Source organism: Bufo gargarizans, chromosome 6, assembly GCF_014858855.1.
Source record: "Bufo gargarizans isolate SCDJY-AF-19 chromosome 6, ASM1485885v1, whole genome shotgun sequence".
NCBI lineage: Eukaryota > Metazoa > Chordata > Amphibia > Anura > Bufonidae > Bufo > Bufo gargarizans.
In genome coordinates, this window is record NC_058085.1 from 245,692,351 (window position 1) to 245,698,350 (window position 6,000).

The window sequence follows — 6,000 nt, forward strand, 5'->3', positions numbered from 1 at the left end:
ACCCACTGCTGGATAAGGGTTACCACTTGTACGTGGACAACTTTTATACCAGCATTCCCTTGTTCAGGTCCCTTGCCGCCAGATCCACGTTCGCTTGTGGGACCGTGCGGAAAAATCAACGCGGCCTCCCTGCCTACCCCCTCCAGGTACCTATCCCCAGGGGTGAGACCCGTGCACTTACCAGTGGAAACCTGTTGCTGGTCAGGTATAAGGACAAGAGGGATGTCCTTATGCTGTCCACAATCCACGGTAACAGCACCACCCCAGTCCCTGTGCGAGGTACCGCGGCAACGGTCCTCAAGCCCGATTGTATCGTCGACTACAATCGGTATATGGGAGGAGTTGATCTCTCTGATCAAGTCCTCACGCCATATAACGCCATGCGCAAAACCCGGGCATGGTACAAAAAAGTTGCGGTCTACATGGTGCAGGTTGCCATGTACAACTCTTTTGTACTATCCCGAAGCGCTGGCAGCACAGGGACATTCCTCCAATTCTATGAGGCAGTCCTCAAAGACCTGATCTTTTCGGACCGGGAAAGAGCAGGCCGGAGTACCTCGGGAACTGGAGGCGCCCGGATCGTCCCTGGCCAACACTTTCCAGGTGTGGTCCCCCATACTGGAAAGAAGGGACGAACCCAAAAAAAGTGCAGAGTGTGTCACAAGAGGGGGATACGGAAGGACACCACAACTCAATGTGACACGTGCCCCGATCATCCGGGCCTCTGCATTATCGATTGCTTCAGGGAGTATCACACTTCCATGGAGTACTAAATTTTTATAATCCCCAACAGTTCACTAGAGAACATAAAACACTATGGCTCTCAGACTTTGGAGACACGAAAACAATTTTTCTTTCCCCAAAAAATATTAGTTTTAGTGCAGGCATCCTCAAACTGCGGCCCTCCAGATGTTGTAAAACTATAACTCCCAGCATGCCCAGACAACCTACAGCCATCATCAGGGCATGGTGGGAATTGTAGTTTTACAACATCTGGAGGGCCGCAGTTTTAGGATGCCTGCTTAGTGTCTCCAAAGTCTGAGAGCCATACATATTGGGCATCGTCGCGTGCGTAAAAGTCGTCGCTATAAAAATAACTTTTTACCAAACGCCTCGGATGAACGGTGTTAAAAATATAAAATAAAAACGGTGCCAAAACACCTATTTTTGGGCAAAATTTAAATTTAAATCCATTTTGCCGGTAATAAAGCAAGGGTTAACAGCCAAACAAAACTAAACATTTATTGCCCCAATTCTGTAGTTTGCAGAAACACCCCATATGTGGTCGTAAATGGCTATATAGCCGCACGGCAGGGCATAGAACGAAGGGAACTCCATACGGTTTCTGGAAGGCAGATTTTGATGGACAGTTTTTTTTTTTTACACCATGTCCCATTAGAAGCCCCCCCTGATGTAGCCTAGACTAGAAACTCCAAAAAAGTGACCCCATCTAAGAAACTACACCCCTCAAGGTATTCAAAAATTACTTTACAAACTATGTTAACCCTTTAGGTGTTCCACAAAACTAAATAGCGAATGTAGAAACAATTTTAGTATTAAATTTTTTTGTTACATTGCCTCAAAAAAGAGTAATATAGAGCAACCAAAAATCTAATTTACCCCAAAAATTGTCCCAAAACAACAACCACCTTATCCCGTAGTTTCCTAGATGGGGTCACTTTTATGGAGTTTCTACTCTAGGGGTGCATCAGGGGGCTTGAAAGGGTACATGGTGTAAATAAACCAGTCCAGCAAAATCTGCCTTCCAAAAACCGTATGGCGTTCCCCTTCTTCTATGTCCTGCCGTTTAGCCAAACAGTAGTTTACGACCACATATGGGGTGTTTTTGCAAACTACAGAATCAGGGCAACCCATTTTGAGTGTTGTTTGGCAGTTAACCCTTGTTTTACTCCTGGAAAAAATTGATTATATTGGAAAATTTTCCAAAAAATAGAAATTTCTAAATTGTTTCTCCATCTGCCATTAACTCTTGTGGAACACCTAAAGGGTTAACAAAGTTTGTAAACCCAGTTTTGAATACCTTGAGGGGTGTACTTTCTTAGATGGAGTCACTTTTTTGAAATTTCTATTCTAGGGGTGCAACAGGGGGCTTCAAATGGGACATGGTATAAACAAAACCAGTCCTGCAAAATCTGCCTTCCAAAACCCATATGGTGTTCCCCTCCTTCTATGTGCTACCGTTCGGCCAAACAGTAGTTTACGACCACATATGGGGTGTTTTTGCAAACTACAGAATCAGGGCAACCCATTTTGAGTGTTGTTTGGCAGTTAACCCTTGTTTTACTCCTGGAAAAAATTGATTATATTGGAAAATTTTCCAAAAAATAGAAATTTCAAAATTGTTTCTCCATCTGCCATTAACTCTTGTGGAACACCTAAAGGGTTAACAAAGTTTGTAAACCCAGTTTTGAATACCTTGAGGGGTGTACTTTCTTAGATGGAGTCACTTTTTTGAAATTTCTATTCTAGGGGTGCAACAGGGGGCTTCAAATGGGACATGGTATAAACAAAACCAGTCCTGCAAAATCTGCCTTCCAAAACCCATATGGTGTTCCCCTCCTTCTATGTGCTACCGTTCGGCCAAACAGTAGTTTACGACCACATATGGGGTGTTTTTGCAAACTACAGAATCAGGGCAACCCATTTTGAGTGTTGTTTGGCAGTTAACCCTTGTTTTACTCCTGGAAAAAATTGATTATATTGGAAAATTTTCCAAAAAATAGAAATTTCAAAATTGTTTCTCCATCTGCCATTAACTCTTGTGGAACACCTAAAGGGTTAACAAAGTTTGTAAACCCAGTTTTGAATACCTTGAGGGGTGTACTTTCTTAGATGGAGTCACTTTTTTGAAATTTCTATTCTAGGGGTGCAACAGGGGGCTTCAAATGGGACATGGTATAAACAAAACCAGTCCTGCAAAATCTGCCTTCCAAAACCCATATGGTGTTCCCCTCCTTCTATGTGCTACCGTTCGGCCAAACAGTAGTTTACGACCACATATGGGGTGTTTCTGCAAACTACAGATTCAGGGCAACCCATTTTGAGTGTTGTTTGGCAGTTAACCCTTGTTTTACTCCTGGAAAAAATTGATTATATTGGAAAATTTTCCAAAAAATAGAAATTTCAAAATTGTTTCTCCATCTGCCATTAACTCTTGTGGAACACCTAAAGGGTTAACAAAGTTTGTAAACCCAGTTTTGAATACCTTGAGGGGTGTACTTTCTTAGATGGAGTCACTTTTTTGAAATTTCTATTCTAGGGGTGCAACAGGGGGCTTCAAATGGGACATGGTATAAACAAAACCAGTCCTGCAAAATCTGCCTTCCAAAACCCATATGGTGTTCCCCTCCTTCTATGTGCTACCGTTCGGCCAAACAGTAGTTTACGACCACATATGGGGTGTTTCTGCAAACTACAGAATCAGGGCAACCCATTTTGAGTGTTGTTTGGCAGTTAACCCTTGTTTTACTCCTGGAAAAAATTGATTATATTGGAAAATTTTCCAAAAAATAGAAATTTCAAAATTGTTTCTCCATCTGCCATTAACTCTTGTGGAACACCTAAAGGGTTAACAAAGTTTATAAACCCAGTTTTGAATACCTTGAGGGGTGTACTTTCTTAGATGGAGTCACTTTTTTGAAATTTCTATTCTAGGGGTGCAACAGGGGGCTTCAAATGGGACATGGTATAAACAAAACCAGTCCTGCAAAATCTGCCTTCCAAAACCCATATGGTGTTCCCCTCCTTCTATGTGCTACCGTTCGGCCAAACAGTAGTTTACGACCACATATGGGGTGTTTCTGCAAACTACAGAATCAGGGCAACCCATTTTGAGTGTTGTTTGGCAGTTAACCCTTGTTTTACTCCTGGAAAAAATTGATTATATTGGAAAATTTTCCAAAAAATAGAAATTTCAAAATTGTTTCTCCATCTGCCATCAACTCTTGTGGAAGACCTAAAGGGTTAATAAAGTTTGAAAAAACAGTTTTGAATACCTTGAGGGGTGTAGTTTCTAGAATGGGGTCATTTTTGGGAGGTTTCTATTATCTAAGCCTCACAATATGACTGCAAACCTGAACTGGTCCATAAAAAGTGGGATTTTGAAGATTTCTCAAAAATTTCAAATTTTGCTTCTAAACTTCTAAGCATTGTAACATCCCCAAAAAATAAAATATCATTCCCAAAACAATTCAAACATGAAGTAGACATATGGGGAATGTAAAGTCATCACAATTTTTGGGGGTATTACTATGTATTACAGAAGTAGAGAAACTGAAACTTTGAAATTTGCTAATTTTTCAAAATTTTTGGTAAAAAATTTATTTTTTTATGCAAAAAAATTAACTTTTTTGACCCAATTTTAGCAGTGTCATGAAGTACAATATGTGACGAAAAAACAATCTCAGAACGGCCTGGGTAAGTCGAAGCGTTTTAAAGTTATGAGCACTTAAAGTGACACTGGTCAGATTTGCAAAAAATGGCCTGGTCCTTAAGGTGAAAATGAGCCTGGTCCTTAAGGGGTTAAGTATAGCTACTCCTTTCCGTCTCTGAGATGGGGTGCAGGCATTGTACCACTGATTATAAAAGCTATGTTTAGTTATGGAGGTGGAATTCTTTTTAAAATGTGTCTCTTGAATAAATAATAAGTCAATTTTTTGTTTTTTGAAAATCTGAAGTATCTGACCCGTTTTAGTGGGTGCATTTGAACCATTAGCATTGTAGGTCACGCATTTGAAATCAATCATTACTTGTTAAAACAACATAATAAATCTTTATCAAAATCTGACTGGTAGGGTAGTGTAACAACAAAATTGGTAACAAATGGTACGCCTCTTGAATAGAGTAAAGTACCAAGGGGGAGAAAAGTAACAGTGTCTGATCCATAGGTGAAAAAAGATAACCTTTTGGATCAGAATTTAGAACACTCATCAAGGTAGTAATGGATGGGTGTTTCGGTAAGGGGGGGCAATAACTATGTTAAGTAACAATTAACACAGTATAACAAGCTACAACGAGATGTAATGAGACTAGGGAGTGATCAGAACAGATCAGGACCTAGTGTAGATGACGAAAGCTCTTGATTACATCAAAAGGAGCCAATGACCATGGCGGTCAAAGTGTCAAGTATCAAATAGTACAACTATGTCAGATGACACAAATACTGAAGTAGAACAACACAGGATGAATAACAAAGTATAAGCTTATCAAAGGATATAGAGCTTCTTCATCCTGGTGTGAACCCTCTTTGGTTTTTGCGTTGAGCCCTTGGGAAGGGAGATTCTTGAGGATCGCTCCTTCTTTGTTTCGGGGTAGTTATAGTTTCCCATTTGTTTTCCCTGGGCAGGCTAGGAAAGGACTCAGCAGGGTCATCAGTCAGCCATTCTGGTATGTCTAATTGTCCAAGGTTCAGTTTTCGAATGGCTGTTGTAAGGTCTTCAGGCGTATTAACAATATAGGGTCTGCTGTTGTAAGTGGCTAAAAGACCGAATGGGTATAGCCATCTGTACTTAATATTTCTGTCTCTGAGGGCTTTAGTGAATGGAGCAAGCTGCCTTCTTTTGTCTAATGTGAATTTAGAAATGTCTTGACAGATTGTTATCTCTCCACCATCCTATTCATGTTTTTTCGCTGTTCTGGCTTTTTTTAAGATCTCTTCTTTTAAGCTGAAACTTAAATAGTAACAGAGGATGTCTCTGGGTATATCAGTGGTTGCTCCCTTTGGGCAAAAGACCCTATGAGCTCTTTCAATACCTAAGCTTTGTGAATCTTCTTTCCCCAAGAGTTCTGAGAATAATGTATTCAGTACTGTGAAAATGTCTTTGTCCTCTAGTGACTCAGGCATTCCTTTAATTCTAAGATTGTTGCGCCTGGATCTGTTCTCAAGATAATATAAGTGTAAGCGGAGATCTTGCAATTCTTTTTGTTGGGCTACAACCTTGTTTTCTAGAAATGTAGAATGTGAGATGATTTTTTTCTGTT